This window comes from Dermacentor variabilis, chromosome 2 (assembly GCF_050947875.1).
Source record: "Dermacentor variabilis isolate Ectoservices chromosome 2, ASM5094787v1, whole genome shotgun sequence".
In the NCBI taxonomy this organism is placed as follows: Eukaryota; Metazoa; Arthropoda; class Arachnida; order Ixodida; family Ixodidae; genus Dermacentor; species Dermacentor variabilis.
In genome coordinates, this window is record NC_134569.1 from 233,898,880 (window position 1) to 233,916,199 (window position 17,320).

At 46.3% G+C, this 17,320-nt stretch overlaps 1 protein-coding gene across 4 annotated transcripts in view; it reads right to left on the reverse strand.

Moving 5' to 3' along the window:
* Positions 1-17,320, reverse strand: part of LOC142573155 (uncharacterized) — a 731,380-nt gene that overhangs the window by 229,390 nt on the left and 484,670 nt on the right. The window lies entirely within an intron of this gene.

Here is a 17,320-nt window from a genome sequence, read left to right on the forward strand (position 1 = left end):
GGGAATACATCTACTTAGGGCAGGTCGTGACGGCGGATCCGGATCACAAGACAGAAATAATGAGAAGAATAAGAATGGGCTGGGGTGCCTTTGGCAGGCATTCTCAGATCATGAACAGCAGGTTGCCATTATCCCTCAAGAGAAAAGTGTATAACAGCTGCGTCTTACCAGTACTCACCTACGGGGCAGAAACCTGCAGGCTTACGAATAGGGTTCTACTCAAATTGGGGATGACGCAACGAGCTATGGAAAGAATAATGATAGGTGTAACGTTAAGGAATAAGAAAAGAGCAGATTGGGTGAGGGAACAAACGCAATTTAATGACATCTTAGTTGAAATCAAGAAAAAGAAATGGACATGGGCAGGACATGTAATGAGGAGGGAAGATAACCGTTGGTCATTAAGAGTTACGGAATGGATTCCAAGGGAAGGAAAGCGTAGCAGAGGGCGGCAGAAAGTTAGGTGGGCGGATGAGATTAAGAAGTTTGCAGGGACGACATGGCCACAATTAATACATGACCGGGGTTGTTGGAGAAGCATGGGAGAGGCCTTTGCCCTGCAGTGGGCGTAACCAGGCTGATCATGATGATGATGATGATAATAGTCAATAAATATTACTCTCCTGACTGCAGCGAGTGCGAAAGTGTCACTTCAAGCACTGCGCTAAGGCTCGCACAGAACATTCTAGCCGAGCCCTTAAACACTTTAGTGTTCATGAAGCTTAGACGTAACACTATGGGATAGGTTCGCTTGCTGTCTGAAGCCGTTGCACCATTGCCCTTGTGCTCACGAGGGCAACTTAGTCAGGCAGCTGCAGCGGGACCAGCGTGCGGTGAGACGCCACTTGAGTTTCATTGTGCTTATGAGCTGTCGCAGTTGTTGAAATGGTTTAATTAGCGCAAGACGGGGCACTAAGAAGCACTAAGAAGGAACCGGCCTCGTCTGGTTACAGTGACAACAACGAGGTATCGCTGTTAAGTTTTCTGTTCAGATTCCAAACAACGCGAAATAAGAAACGGTGATATACATCGCAAAGAAGCTGGTGCTTCATATTCAGATAACCACTGGTCCGTGTGCGTGCAAATAACTTCGGTACCGCAGAGACTGATCGTTTTTATGCGCACGTTGTAAACGGAAATATGTTATCTCTGCGACGCCACCTCCGACAATTCGCCGCTCAAGCTGTTCCAAGAACATTTGAGGGGTTTCCTGGCTACCTGTCAAAGCAAAAACTGCCTTCTCAGTTTGTATCTCAGTTGGGTGGTAGGTCAGGCAACATGGCACAACTGTATTCGTTACGCGAAAAGTCACCGAAACGTGTATACTGTGTAAACAGAAAGATCAGAACATGGGAGTGATAGCCAAAGCAGCTCACATCGTATGCAAAGATGCTTACTGCATTGGCATGCTTCTATATCACTCTCGCAAGAAGAACTGGCAAACCTTGATAGCTCAGTAAACTTTATAGCTGGGAGAATTGGCTGATAACTAAGAAATATATATTAGTGCTTTAAGAAAACAAAGATTTAGGAAAGTGGGACTAAAAATAAAAGAAAGAGAGCATAGCAACCCCTCTCCCTCCGTTCCCAAGCTTTTATTTCCACGTATCGCAAATATATATTCCTTTATACCTCGTTTACTAAGGGGGTATTAAGTGGGGACTCGTGAAATTGCTTGTGAACATGAAAAGAACCTTGATTTCATATTTTCTCTCATGAATACAAATACTTCGTTGCGTACAAATAAGTCTTAATTACGAGTCAACGCTGAAACCGTGGGGTTCTCCGTCTTTGTGACATGCATATTTTTTTTGCCCTAATGTTAACAATATGCCCTATCTCAGTCTCTCCCTCTATGGCGTCTGGTTCCTCACCTATTATAAGTTTGCAAGAAACTGGTCTGCAGCCAGAATACTTTGTTACTTAAAAAATGTCTTGATCTACTCAAAGGTTCATCATATGGCTTGTGAACATACGTAGCAGTTTTTTTGATAAATTTTGTCAGTGTGGGAAAAATCACACCGAAGGGCCGGCTATCTCAAGTACAGAAATGAACGTATAGAAAAAAAAGGAACGCAAAAATAAAGCTAATCAAACTTGAATTAAGAAGGGGAGAAGCAGTGAGAGAAGATAATCGAGGTGTGCAGCAGCACGGTAATTCAGGCGCAGCGTGCCACATGGAATACAGAGCGTACCATATCAGTGGTGAACTGGAGGAGCTCGTGCAGGGCCCGTATCAGTTAGTGGCTGACAACCCGTGTTATCAGTACGAGTCGAATACTACTGAACGGTGCCTAACAACCACCGCGTGTCGTATTTATAGAGCACCGTTATCGTAATATATAAATGCAAACTATGCCATGTTGTATTTTAAGTCTAGTAATCTGGTATTCATTGGCATACCCCATCACACTACCACGGAGTTTGTGACAAATTTTCCCCTTTTCACGTTGAAGAGTGGTAGCATATGCGAGACAGCTCCTCTCACACCGAAGCAATTTTTAGGCTAAAATATCAGTGTTTCTGGCTGTGGCCCGCTGCACACATCTAAATATACTAGGCTGAACATAAAACTACTTACACAGCCAACGCCGCAACACTTCGGCCGCGGCACATAATCGTGCAGGTAATTACAATAAAGGCGCCGTATTGTTTGTTTGTTTTCACTTTCTCCGTCAAGCAGTATAACTGCCAAAGTACGTATTTCCAGTACGTTAAACTACTCAACTAACAGCGCGCAAACTGCATGCTACGAGTTCTAGCTTACTCTCTACGTGTGGAGCTGATTTTTTATATACGCGAAACATTGCCTGTGCACAAGCTTGCGAGCCGTATAAATGCTGCCAATAGTGAACACTCAGAGTGGCAATTATGATAGCACATTTGTAAAATGAAAGATATTAGAAATATTTAAAAACATGGAAGGCGCCTAAGTTTCGCCTTTAAGAGTGGAACGTGACAGCATTCAAAGAACCCAGTCTGCTTCTCACAATTCCCGGCCACGGCAACCTATGTAAATGTAATGTTTACCGCGAAGCATTGTCGGCTAATGCTACGCACGCAGGCGAGCTATCTGGAACAAATGCGGCCTTTGCGTGGGCCGCGGATGCGCGGAGGACAGCGCCATCTGGATCGGGCTACAAGAAAGTGCGCGCACCACTCTATGAATGATAGAAACGCTGGAAATGCGGTTTATGCTTGAGTTTACGAGTAACAGAATTACGTTTTCTCGTATATTCAAATTACTCTCCGGCCGTATGATGCCTGTAGGTTGTGTGTAAGCTGTAAGGTTGTGTGGAACGGATCCGGTACTATCAAGTTCTTCCCTCCCTTTTTCTCCACCAATATTCTAAACGTCTCTTGCTTATGTGGACTGCTAACCAGTTTACGGTTTTCTCAACTTTCAGTCCAAGTGAATCTTGAGGGCGTACGTTTACTAAGGGTCTCACTGGGTGAAAGCCTTCTCATTTCATTGGAATGTGCTGACTGGTTCTCGGATTTTTTCTGTAGTATGCACATGCCTCATTTTGTTGTAAATATTTGCTCCGGTATGGTTTTATCCTTATGCAACCGGCTGGAGCCTCAAATAGCAATGCACTAATACTTGTGTTATCGTAAGGATTGACCTTCGAATTTACTTCTTCTTAGTCTTGTAAATCTCCATGGTCATTTTTGTTTCCATTCTTCGCATCCAATTCACTATGTCTATTTCTCTCACTTCTTTTGGAACTCCTGCTCCTCTAATTGTGCTTTTAATTATTTTGCGCTTCGTTGACAACTTTCTTGACCTGTTCATTCTGTGTCCACGCTTTTCAGGTACAGATAATTGTGCACTTTAGCCGCCCATTTACTTTTATCCGTGTTCCTGAAGTTTCTTCAAAGCTGATTTTGCTATGCGCTTCTCTGACTTCAAAACAAGCGTCACCCTGCGCTGCCTTATTTGTGGTTTTGCCGTGGGCTCCCAACGCCAACCGGACTACCGATCCTTTGTTCACTTCCAACCCCGACAAGACATCACATTTTTAGCACAGACAGACAATTGCGAACCTTAGTGCCGAAGTCAATACTCCTTTTCTTGATTCGGCGAACCACCTGACGTTTACTGTAGCCACAATTTGCTCTATGTTTCATTGTTGCTGCCTTCGGCTTCCCCTTAATTTTCAGATTATCTTAGTGGGGGCTTCATAAGGTCTTCCCTTCGTTTGAAACGCTGAGGTATTTACATTGCTTGACTATGAATATGACTTGCTGTTGAATTGACATCACGGGTTTACATGTCTATTTATTAAAGATCCTAATTCCCTATTTCACTGTGTTAAACGTAAGGCCTCGATTTGACGTTGCGTAGCCCTACATATTCGCCAATCGCTTAAGCTCCTTGCATTGGCCGGTAGTAGCACTGTGCCGTCCGCATACATTCAGTCAGCCGCCTCCTGTTGCACCCATTGTCCATACGAATGTATAATTATCACACTTTGCGTCGCAGTTTTCGAGCCGTCCTTCTGTGATCTTAACATAAAGCGCGAACAGTGGAGCCAGACGTCAGAGTGATCTGTGAGTTTCTAGAGTGATCGATGAGTTTCCACCACTTCATCGCATCTCCGGTCATCGAATACAATTTGCATTCAGTTATCAGTCTCACCCCGCAGCTCCAAGGAATGATCATGTATGCCTTCGTGCTTCAGAATATCCCATTACAATTACCTGCATACATTATCGTAAGCGCCTCTCTTATCTGGAAATGCTATCCATGAGGTCTATTCTAGGCTATTGAAATCGCTATGAACTGAGTTAGTACACACATTTTACAGGAGTAAGGATCGATGGCGAATATCCCAGCAACCTTCGGCTTCCGGATGACATTGTTCTAAAAATAAACTCTGCAGACGGGTGACAAAAAATGATTGAGGAACTTAACAGAGAGACTATAAGAGTGGGCTGGTAGATTAGAACACAGAAGCCAAATATAATGATGAATATATTGGCAAGCGAACAAGACTTCAGGATCGCCAGTCAGCCTCTAGAGTCAGTGAAGGAGTACGTTTCCCTAAGTCACCTAATCACAGGGAACACTGATTATGAGAAGGAAAATCATAAAAGAATAAAAAGGGGTTGGATCGTATACGGCAGACATTGTCAGCTCCTGAGTGGAAGCTTACCATTATCATTGAAAAGGAATGTATACAATCCGTGAACTTTACCGGTGCTGTCATATGGGGCAGAGACCTGGAAACTGACAAAGAAGCTTTAGAACAAGGTAAGGACCGCGCAAATAGCGATGGAACGAATAATGCTAGGCATAATGTTAAGGGACAGGAAAGGAGCGCTTTGGATCAGAGAGAAAACGGGTATAGCCAATGTTCTAATTGACATTAAGGGGAAAAAATGGAGCTCGGCAGGTGGTATAATGTGCAGGTTAGATAACCGTTGGACCTACCGTTGGCTTACAGAATGGGTACCAAGAGAAGCGAAACGCAGTCAAGGACGGCAAAAGACTAGGTGGAGCGATGAAATTAGGAAATTCGCGGCCGCTATTTCGAATTGGTTGGCGTAGGACAGGGGTAATTGGAGATCGCAGGGAGAGGACTGTGTCCTGTAGTGGAGATAAAAATAGGCTGATGATTATGATGGTGATGATGATGATATTTCCTCCAAAAGCTGCCTAGTCAGATCCAACTCTACCATTTTCGCACAATATCATGTTATCATTTCATTTTCTTCCTCCCACTTAAACAGTTCAAATTTTATGAATTGCATTGCCAATCATCGAGGTTTCCGCAACTGACCTGTACAAACTCATCCTGTCTTTATTAAATTTGCCTTGTAGATGAGGTTACATTTGTATTCGCGCCATATACGCAGAATTTTCTTCGTTTTAATCACTTGCTGAATTGCATCAGTCAACAGTGCCTTGCTCTTTGGACCCAGCTATTTCATTAGGTGTATTGGAATGTCATCGGGTCTTGTGGCGGTATTATTTAATTGAAATGGAATTCAAATCTGTTTACCAGACAAAACGCTAGAAAGTCCGCTGAGGTAGAAGCCATGAGAACGTCTTGACGTGGCCCACATGACAGTTATAGGGAGCAAGGTGCATAGGTTTGGATTACAGATGCGCATTAACAAAGGTAAATTAAAAGATACTGATTTCAATATATCATACAACATAGTCATAAATCACACAATTACACTTAAAGTTACAATGCATAAAGAAGCGCACGTGCGTATGATAACACATTATACCGCACATTTATCAGAACGAGAAGAAAGAAAACCGGGGCCGCGATTTTTATTACTTATATAATAATAAGGCCACAAAAAGACACTAGCGATAGCACAAGAGAAATTACATGTACTTATTAAGTGAATGAAACAAATTATATATTAACGGAAGTGCAAGTGGATGAGAAAACATTGGCCGCAGACGGGACTCGAACTTACGCCTTCGCATTACGCTTGCGATGCTCTTGCCAGTCTAGCTACCGCGGCGCCGTTTACCGATCCCCTTTCAGTGGTATGTTTATCTAATTGAAGTAAACCTGGGAGTGTTAGCCAGCGCGACAACTCATGGCATTTATGGCGGATATGGAACGTCCTCTTTGTCGTAGGCGTCGCGTGTACGTGACGCCTACGACACGTACACGTAAGAGCATCGCACGCGTAATGGGAAGAGGTGGGTTCGCGCCACACAACCAGCCATTTGTTTTTTCATCCACTTTCATTTCAATCAATTTATCATTTCTTTAATTCAATTTATAAGTACATGTAATGTCCTCTATGCTCTCCTTCATGTCTCTGTTTATTGGCTTCTTATGATATGAAGCATATTTATCAGTCACACAATTACAGTAAACGTATAGTAAAAAGTTTAGGAATTATGATTAGGAACATTTCATTAGGAATTTTTCTTGTAAATGATTTCCGCCGTACATTATGATCTCTTGGGTTCCTTTATTGTTGCTGGATCTCCTAGAGTCGGACTACATTTTATTTTTGGCTGAAGTTATCCCACATATGTTACAGCGCGGGGCTCCTTGAGAAAGGATGCAGCCTTCATCCTCTATTGCAATTTTCGAATTTTCACTTGGAGCTCCCAGTGCTCTTACAAGGTTGAAGAAATTTTTTTGGTGTGCCTTTCTCTCTTTTGCGAATGCTATGCAGCCAACGGTCCCTTGCACAGTTAATTTTCTCTTGTGTGAGTCGCTCACCCCTTCTTGTTCCATCTAAGGAGCACCTTTTCTTTCTTTAATCACAACTTTTCGGCTTTTCGATGATCCCTTGACGCTTGTCACGCTCTTCTATAGATCGCGTTATCTCCTTATTCCACCACTTTCATGGTCTCGATGGATCGACGGATGGTATCACGATCCCTTTTCAAAAGGGGCGGTGGTTTGCGCCACCAAGCTCTTGTTATTACTTAGCCCAATGTCCTACCTATAATAAAAAAAATTAAAAGAATGCGAAGAATTCTCGTCACCAAACTTTCCGCACCCCTATTGGAAACTTTGTTTTTGTACGCCTTCGTTGTTTGTCATCTCCCTACTTTTGTTACACCACACCTCTACTTGCCTCTAACTGCCACAGTTTGTCGACCGGTGGTCGCGCCCCTAGCGATAACTTCTGTCCCTAACCAAAATTTTGAGGCGAGCTTGATGATCAGTAAAAAAAGTATCAAATCACGGCGATACTAAGTTCAAGTAGCCACACTATGCCCAGGGCACACTAGAAATGACAAGACACGCGCTACTACACGACTGGATGAACTCTATCAATAAAGGTTAAGATTATGTTCTGAATTGCGTGGTTGCTTGATTGAGCAGTAGCATCTTCTGTAGAAATTAAGATTAGGTGGCTTGCATGTGTGAGATGTGTCAGCGTACACACACATGTTTGGTGAAGCTGCGCACAAATGGTAATTTATGATTATACCAATATGGAATGGAATGTTCACTTGAGCCTACTGGTAGGAATATTTATATACATCTTGAAGCCTAAACAGCAAAAAGCTATTCTTGAAATGAAACAATATGTGTAGTTTCCAATCGAAAAATTTTCCGTAGTAAAACTAAAATGTTCTCTCTTTTTTCCAATACGTGCGCATTTCTATGTTCTCGAAACAAAAAAAGAACGCCCGTCCGGCCATCTCTCTGTCCATCAGTCCCGTATGACGATCCCTTTCAACACAGAGCCTGAGGCTGCTTTACCTTTGAGCTGCGTGTCACATCAACGCGAACGTAGCGATGAGAACACGAAGCTCTCTGCACGCGCCGCAAACAGCCTCTTTCGCAGATCACTTTCAGGATACGGGTCCGAAGCGGCTCATGATGGTTCGACGCGGAGGGTAAGGTGCTAAATAGCCATACCGGCTTATACCGATCGAAACCTGATCAGCGCACCTGTCAACGCCACCTGCAGTAGTTTGCTTGTCTCATCAATTCACCTTGCGCCACCATCCGCAGCAGTTCGTGTTGCCACAGCGCTCTGGTTCGTAGTCCTCGGATTAAGCTTCATAACATTGGTAATGACGCCGCGCTGCTTGGAGATGACACAAGTGGCTCATTGTCTGCGCAACTCCCAGTGGAGTTTCTGCGTGATTTCAGTAGTTAGGACTATTTTTTTATATGTTTACATATTGCACAATGTAGCAGAATAAACTTAGCGTTAGGCACATCACAAAGCACTGCCTGCGGAAGTTTACTAACTCCGGTATCTGCATTTTATTACACATTAACAATATTGAGGTTCAACCGATTACAGCATATGATTGTATTTTAAACACCACCCGCCATGGTTGCTTAGTGCCTATTGGGGGCGAGCTCCACCACTGGAAAAGCTGGTGCCACTGTCGACGTGACGTGCATGAAGGATCACGTGAACACAGTGGCCGCGTCGGCTGCTTCGGAAGCGCCGAAGCCAGCTTAAAACGAAAGCTTAATGTCCCCCCTGGGCTGCGGTGCTGATTAGGTAGTTTAGGCTTTCCCACCTTCGGTGTCTCCTTGGAAACATTTGAAAGGACTGCACTCATTAAAATAGGTAGTGGCTGCCTTTGGAGGCACGCAGCATGGTAGGCTGCTGCTCGGTGCCGCAGTGCCGGACGTACACAACGGAGTCCCGTGTCAGCCTTATTCCCACGCTGCCGCACGACAAGAAGCTGCGTGAAGCTTGGTTCGCGAAACTTAGAACCGGCAAACAGCCATCGGCTACAACTCGGGCATGTAGCATGCACAGACGCGAGGAAGATTTCTGCTACGGCACTGGGACTGCGATGTTTGGTGAGTAGCAGAAAACGCGCACTAAGACGCTCGCCCGCGCCCGCTGCCCGGCTAATGTCATGACGGTTTGGCCTATGAACTTGTTGATGCTAGATACTGGCAAGTTCACTGGATTGGAAAGGGAATGGTAAGAAACACATTAAAAGAAAGGCATCGCGTACGGTGATGTTTGTGTTATGACTTAATACACTGGATTACGAAAGAAAGCAGCGGGAAATCGCATGTTGAGAAGACCGATAAACATACAGTGCGACGCAACTTAAGAAATAATAATGAAACGTCCAAGAATATAGAAGGGAAAAAAAAAAGATTCAGTCGTCGCGATGGTACATCACAGTCGCCGTAGGCGTCGAAGTCTCTAGAACGGAATTATTTTTGAACAGTTCTGACAGCGTCCACGCAACAATGCTTGCTAGTGTACTGTCAAATGCTCATATGCTGCGGCCTAAAGCTTACGGCACGGTTCGAAAACGCACTCGGAACGAAAGCAAAACATTGTACGCGGACATGCAGGCTGACGCGCAGTCGGTCGTTGTGAAGCCGTCAGATCGCTGCATTGAGGCTACATTCTGTTCTGCCCCATTTCGTTATAGAGACAGCCCACTATAAGAACGTATTTCACATTGTTTACTCTCAGAGTTTGCCTACGTTTCGTCCAAGAAGCCGGTTTGGGAGGCTACATCGCGGCGACCACGCGCAGTGGCGTTCACTGTACGTGTTCGGTAAAGAGATAACGTGTTTGAACGATTCTGTGCTTTCAGTTTGCCCAAGATTATTATTTCGACAGTAAAAAACTGCCCTCGTTTTGAGAGTTCTTACAGAAATGTCAAGGAGGGCTGTCGCGTGGTGTTTTTATTGAGCGCCGTAAGCGAAACCTCGTCATCACTCATACTACGCGAGGGAGGCGCTTAGGACAGATGGCGATTCCGTAAGTCCTCGCCCTTACTGGTGTTGCGCTGCTAAGCACGATGTCGCGGGATTGAATACCGGCCCCGGCGGTCGCATTTAGATGGGGGCGAAATGCGAAAACATCCGTGTGCTTAGATTTAGGGTCCACCTTAAAGAACCTCAGGTGGTCCAAATTTCCGGAGTCTCCCACTACGGCGTGCCTCATAATAAGAAAGTGGTTTTGGCACGTAGAACGCCATTACTTTTTTATTTGAAACATTTGGTATAGAATGAACCATTTCGCTCCAAATCTTATCGCAAGTGCCTCAAACACACACTTTTGAACGCGATCAGATGCGTTACGGCAGGATATTGTAAAGCGTTCGGCTTCACAATTAGCCAAGCTACTGAAGGCGTTCCCAGTCAAAGGCTGATACTTAGCGAGGTGTCAATATAGCACCGCAATTGATTGTTAGGCATGGATAGTAGAGAAACGATAGAAAGGAACAAATGCATATCAACCGCCAAGAATTACCTGAGTGTGATGTTCCAGTGATATACCGGACATTTTATTTGAACTGCGTTCACTACGGAAACCTTTCGCAGTGTTTATCCTCACACAAGAGTTTGTCAACAACGTGCCGACAAAACAGCAGACACCGCTGCATGAAATGACGCTGACAAGTTCACACATTGTGGTGGGAACATACTTTTTTCATTAGTCCCATTACTCTTCAGAAATGGCATTAGGCAGTTGAAGGAGCACGCCAGCTTGAGAAGAATTGTTGGCGATGCAGTTACGAGACCGCGGTATGACGGTGGATCATTGCCGAGACCGATGGAGTCGCACAAAATGAAATAGCCAGGCTGCCAATTCTGACACATCAACCTTGTGGTACGGGACCGATTGGATCCAAAAAGCGGCCCAAGCTGTTCGTTAGGACGCATGCGCCGATGAACAAGCGTCTCCATTCCAACTTTTCCTTACCGCCAGCGCAGGGTCGCAAGTCTGACGCCGGCCTGCACGGCCTCCCTAGCTTTCATCTTCTTGCCTTCTCCATGTCTGGTTCTGAGTGCACAGTGAACGAAGTTTGCGCACATAACCAGTGACACATACGCAGTAGTCGAAGTTCTCGGGTTATGTCGCACACAGGGTGTCGCTGTATACGACGAAACGACAAACGGCTAGACACATGTACATCCGCAAACTGTAATGCGATCAACAGCCTCGTCGAAAGACGCGATGAACGCTTGTATTTTCTATGCTGGGAAGCGGCGCGTTAAAGCCCCTTATCGTGTGTGTCATGAACTGACTACCGGAGAAACCTTCAGTATACCAGCAGCTATACTTCAGCGCCTGTGTGAGGGTGGATGAAAGGCTGGATACGCGCGTGGACGGATGGAAGCACGAATGCCATGTACGGATGGATATGGATGGTCAATGCCGGACGAAGGCCCCTTGCGATCTCCTGTTACTGCTGTTGTTACGCTAGCTAACTCGACCTTGCGCCTCCAAAGTGTAATAGTTGCTTCGCACCGACCACGATTCTCACTTCGTCGACTTTTTGGATCGTGCCATTTCGATGGCAGCCTTGTTTCCATTGTTCCTCTCTTTTCTCTTAGACAACTCCCAAAGCGATTCTTGTTGCCCAACCTTTCCCAGTTATCGCTAAGGTGACATGTCGCGTATGGCTGTACTCGATAAATACATATACTAACAATAACCTACTGAACGTCACCTGAGCCATGGCCTTGTGTCTGGAACACCAGGCTGGAATGGCTCAGGAAGGTAGCAGGCGTCAGCCTGCTGCCAGTGGGCGACCAATGTTTTCCGCTATCTCGGCGCGCTAACTGTGTGCTGGCTGCTACGCTGCTGGGCAGACATGGCCCACTGGATATGTGCCCGAACACACAAATTTGGCACCTTTGTAAAGAACTATACGGGCCCATAATAAACGTACTACGCACCCCGAAATTAACGGCGTCTATTGCCGACGTCTATACGCGGACTGCGATAGCGATGCTTGCCAGCGATACCCGCGTTCTTTACTGGTTCTTATTGTTTTGCCTAAGCTTAGTGGCCATTGAAGGAAGTGCGATGACAGCGTTGTGCTGACGACGTGATGATCCCGATCGAGCCACCACAACCTCAAAAGCACGGCGCGAACAGTGCGAAGTTACCACAGCTGCATAACGTGGACGAGAAGCCGACGACTGCATGATTAGGAAAGCAACAAGCCCGCTTAAGATGAAATGCTGGCGACGCTGTTTCGAAACAGTGGTATGACGGTGGATCACTGCGAAGACCGATGAAGTTTCACATGACTAAATGCCCAGGCTGCGAATTCTGACACATGAATTTGGTGGCACAAGACCAATAGGGACACTATAAGCGGCCCAAGCTGTTCGTTTGGCCGCATGCCACGGTGCACGAACGTGTTGAAAGCTTAACGAGCCATTCAAGGGAAAAAAAGTACTGGGTCATAAAAAAGTTAGAAACAATACCCTGCATTCCACGTGCACGCAGCGTCTTCGAAGTTTGATATCTCTTTCCTATCGCTATCTCTTTCCCGTCTCCAGTGTGATTTGGACATGCTTGCCAGTCTTTCCTATTCTATGTTACGCAACCTCTCTGCTATACGTTTCAACTCGACCAAGAAAAAAACTGTACAGAAAGTTTTCCGAATATAAGCGCTGATAACAGAGAAAAAATGCTGAACGTTATTACACTTGAGTGGTGGAGTGGCCAGCGCTCCCCATCGTCCCAGTACGCAAGAGGGCTCGTTGTCCAGAGGCAGTCTATGCAACACGTATTTTTTTTTCTTGTTTTTATTCGAAAGGAACGAACTTTATGTTGGGCCAAGTTGATATTCGCTCCATTTAAGTCCTCTTTGCCACGCCACCAAGCATATCTATTACTTTCTTTTTTTATTCAGAAGATGGCTCTCCTTCGAGTTAAGAGAGGCGTGGGCCGGTGGAGCTCACCGTCTACTTATCGCGACGACATAGGCAAAAATAAAATAACAACATGATGTAAGCCAGACGAGCACTTCCCGTCTTCAAGCTTGCGAACCTCGAAGAAAAACGAGTAAGAATCTACCACTATGAGGTAATCATTGCCTTCGTGGTGAAAAAGATCGACCCCGACAACCTGCCAAGGCAAACTCGGTAGCTCGTGGCTCTGCATGGACAGCCTTGCATTTCTTTTTTTTGTACTTGTCGCAAACAGTGCATGACTTCGCTACATCAGAAATGTTGGCGTTCATGTTTGGCTAGTACATTACCTGTCTTGCTCTCGCCTTCATTTTGTCTTCGCCACAATGTGCAGCGTGGAGCAAGCCGAGAACTTCCTTGCGTTTTGATGGAGGAATTACAAGCTTGTTGCTTCTGAGAAGCAGCCCATCCTCGACGTGTAGCTCATCACGGTAGCTCCAGTATGGCTTTAAGGCATCCGGGAGCTGCTGCTTGCTTTTGGGCCACTCTGTACTCGCGTAACGGCAGAGTTCGGTCATGGGGGTGTCCTTATCAGTCTCCGTTGTGATACTGAGCAGCTGTTGATCTGAAACAGGTAACGAAGAAACAACATTGACTTGAAAGTGCTCTGTTTCATCCACCAGCTCTGTTTTGCAAGGAAAGCGTGAAAGTGCGTCGGCCAAAGACAGTTCATTTCCTGGTTTGTATAGCACGCTGATAGCGCATCTTTCAAGCATGAGGCGCATGCGTTGAAGGCGAAGAGGGCAATCGCAAAGTGGTTTCTTGAAAATCGATTCCAGTGGTAGGTGGTCTGATTCTACCGTGACTAGTGGCTGACCGAGTATGTAGTCGTTGAATTTCATGCAGCCAAGAACTATGGCAACCGTTTCCTTTTCAATTTGTGCATACCGCTTTTGTGTGGCATTTAAAGAGCGGGACGAATATGCAATGGGGTGGTTATCTTGCAAAATGCCTGCTCCGACGCCGTACTGGCTCGCGTCCATGGACAGTTTCACTGGCTTGGACTGATCAAAGTATGCTAGGACTGGTGCTGTGGCAAGACTAGCTCGTAACTTTTGGAAACTGTTTTCCTGCACTTCTGTCCACGTCCAAGCGATGTCCTCCTTGAGTAGCTGCCGAATAGGTGCAGATGCGACTGACAGGTTTGGGATGAACCGAGACACAAAGTCTATCATTCCAAGGAACGCTTGAAGCTCCTTACGGTTCTTCGGCGCTGGAACTTGATTGATGTCGTGAACTCTGTCTGGGTCCAGTGACAGTCCTTCAGCGGTGAGAAGGTGGCCCATGTAACGTACACTGGCCTGCGAGAATTGACACTTGTTTTTATTGAGCTTTAGATTACGTTCCCTACAGCGTTCGAGCAAGGCGGTGAGGTTCGTGTCATGCTCCTGCCTTGTCTTTCCCCAGACCAATATATCGTCCATTACGACAGCTACGTCAGCCAAGCTTCCAACGACCTCGTGCATGGCCCGTTGAAAAACCTCTGGTGCTGAAGTGATGCCGAATGGCATGCGCAGAAATCTGCACCTTCCGAATGGCGTGTTCATGGTGCAAACGCGCGAACTTTCTTCGTCGAGGGTAATTTGCCAGAACCATGGCGCGGCATCGAGGGTGCAAAAATATTTGGCCCCTTGCAGCCGCGGCAGTACGTCTTCCAATGTAGGCATATGGTAACGCTCCCGCAAATCACCTTGTTTAAGTCGGGAGGATCCAAGCATATGCGTACCTCATCCTTTTTCAGTACTACGACCATATAGCTAGACCACGAGCAAGGCTCTGTCATCTTTGCAATGACGCCATCGCGTTCCATCTCGCCGAGCTTCGCTTTCACGGGCTCTTGGGGGGCGACGGGAATAATCGTCGCTGGTGTTATGGTTGGTCGTACATCGGGCTTCAGCTGCAGGCGATAGGCGATGCCCTCAAGTTGTCCTAGACCCTGGAAGGTGTCTTCAAAGCCAGATATGAGGATCTCGGACACTTCGTTGACGGCATCTATGCGTTTTATCAGGCCCAGTTTCTCAGCGACGTGTCCGCTTAATGTAACTGGTACATCATGGACAGCAACAAAAAAACGTAACCTCGGTGCTTCGAGTCTTATTAGAAACGAGCAGGTTTATATTTCCGATTTCTTGTTCTGTGTGGCCGAAAAACGTACGCTAGGTTGCGTAACAGTTCTGCGCAGGCACCGCGGACCACTTTCGAAAGACCGTTTCTGGCATAACACAACAGTTCGCCCCTGTGTCTATCTTACATTTGGTCATGATACCAGCCACATTTAACGCTGAAACCCAGTGCTCGTCACTCGTGACCGCTTGATCTTCCAACGCTTGAAGGAAGTATGTCTCGTCGCCAGCCCCATCTTCGTCACCAGTGATTTCCACCTGTCGCACGTGCCGTCTTTCTGGCCATGTTTTCGAGCTTCGTGTGCGGTATACACTAGCAAAATGGTTTCGGCCGTTACAATTTTTGCAATACTGCTGGGGGGCATCTTGCCACTTTTTGATGTTGTAAGCCACATTTCGGACAGGTGGCAGTCTTTGCTTTTACAGCGTCAATGTTGATTTCCGAGTCAAAAGAAGTGCCGCCGCCCTCGTTGCCTTGGATTTCAGTGACCTGTTCTTTGCTCTGTTCTTTAGCACGGCAAATCTCAACCGTTCTTGTGTAATTCGGATTTTCAGAAATAAGTGTCTGCTGCAGTTGTTTGTCTCTTATTCCAAGGATTATTCTACTGCGTAGAAGTCTATCTTCAGTCGCGCCAAATTCACAGTGCGCAGCTAAAGTCTTCAGTTCTGTGAGCCATTCGTTAAATGACTCGCCCTCGCGCTGGTTCCTGGAACCAAACCGAAACTCCTTGTAGGTGAGATTTGTAACTTGTCTGTAATGTTCTTCGAATATCTGGATTAATACTTTCCGATCATTCTTCTGCTCCTCTTTTTCAAACTTGAAGGTGCGGAAAACACGCCTTGCAACTTCACCGATAGTCATTAAAAATGTAGCGGTCTGAACATCCTGGGGCTGTAGACTCAGCCTTGTGACTGTTGCAAAAAGTTCAAATTCACTTTTCCAAATGTTCCAGTTGTGGAAAATGTCGCCAGTAATGTCGAGCGGCTTGGGCGGTGGTAGCAAAGTCGAATTCATGGTTGTGGCTTGTGGTTCTCGTTCCGGATGAGCCCTTCTCTAGTTCATGGGAATTAATACTGCTGTTAAGCTGGGATCCTATGGCAAAACTTGCCGCACCGGGCAGGAACTAACTGCCGATCCCACTTCTGACACCATGTAAGCCAGACGAGTAGCAGGTAACAAAAAACACTTTATTCCGAAACGCAGCCGGGTATATAAGGAGCGCTGCGATAAGTAGTGGGCGTATTGCACATGCGCACTGGTTGACTTCCAGGCATGATATTGCGCTCCAGTACACATGAAAGCAAGGGAGGGAGAGGAGGGTAGCGGGAAGGTTGAGAGGCTCACGCGGATTCTCCTCACCGTAAACAGGAAAAGAGCGATCGTTGAAATGCACGGCCACGTTTCCAGTCGACAAAAGACCGTGTCTTGCGAATGCTTCGCCGCACGTATCCTCCGAGTTGTGTGAAAACGATGTTTTCCCTTTTGTTCTTTTTATGATAACATCCCTTTATTTTTTCGCTAAGGCTATCCTCTTCATAACGCAAGAAAAATGCGCGTTCGCTCGCGGACGGGATCCGCATCGGATTCCTTTCCTCAGAAACTGAAATCCGCGTGCGCGCCGACGCGTGGCGCCCCCGGTGGCAACGAAGCGCTGCCTTTGTACTCGGATTTGCGCTCGAGAAAGAAGCGCGAGATAACTCGCACACTCGCACCGGCGCTCGCGCTGCCCGTGATGGAGAAGGAATCCTCGCTCGACAGCGCAAACTTCGGGCAATTGGCGAGGCGGCGGGGAGCAGATTGGGACCCAAGAGCTCGTCCTCGGGCTTCCGGCAAACCGCAAATTGCACTGAGTATGCGCACTCCAAGCCCGACGATAGAAAACAAAATCATCCGTTCCGTATCTGCAATACTTTGTAGATATCACCGAGATTGCGGCAAACGGGTACAGGTACACTTCGCATCGGATAGACAAAGCAGATAAAGGAGATGAAAGAGGCGCGTTTTCATGAATCTGAGTGGAGAGCCTAAGCGAGCTTCCAGGA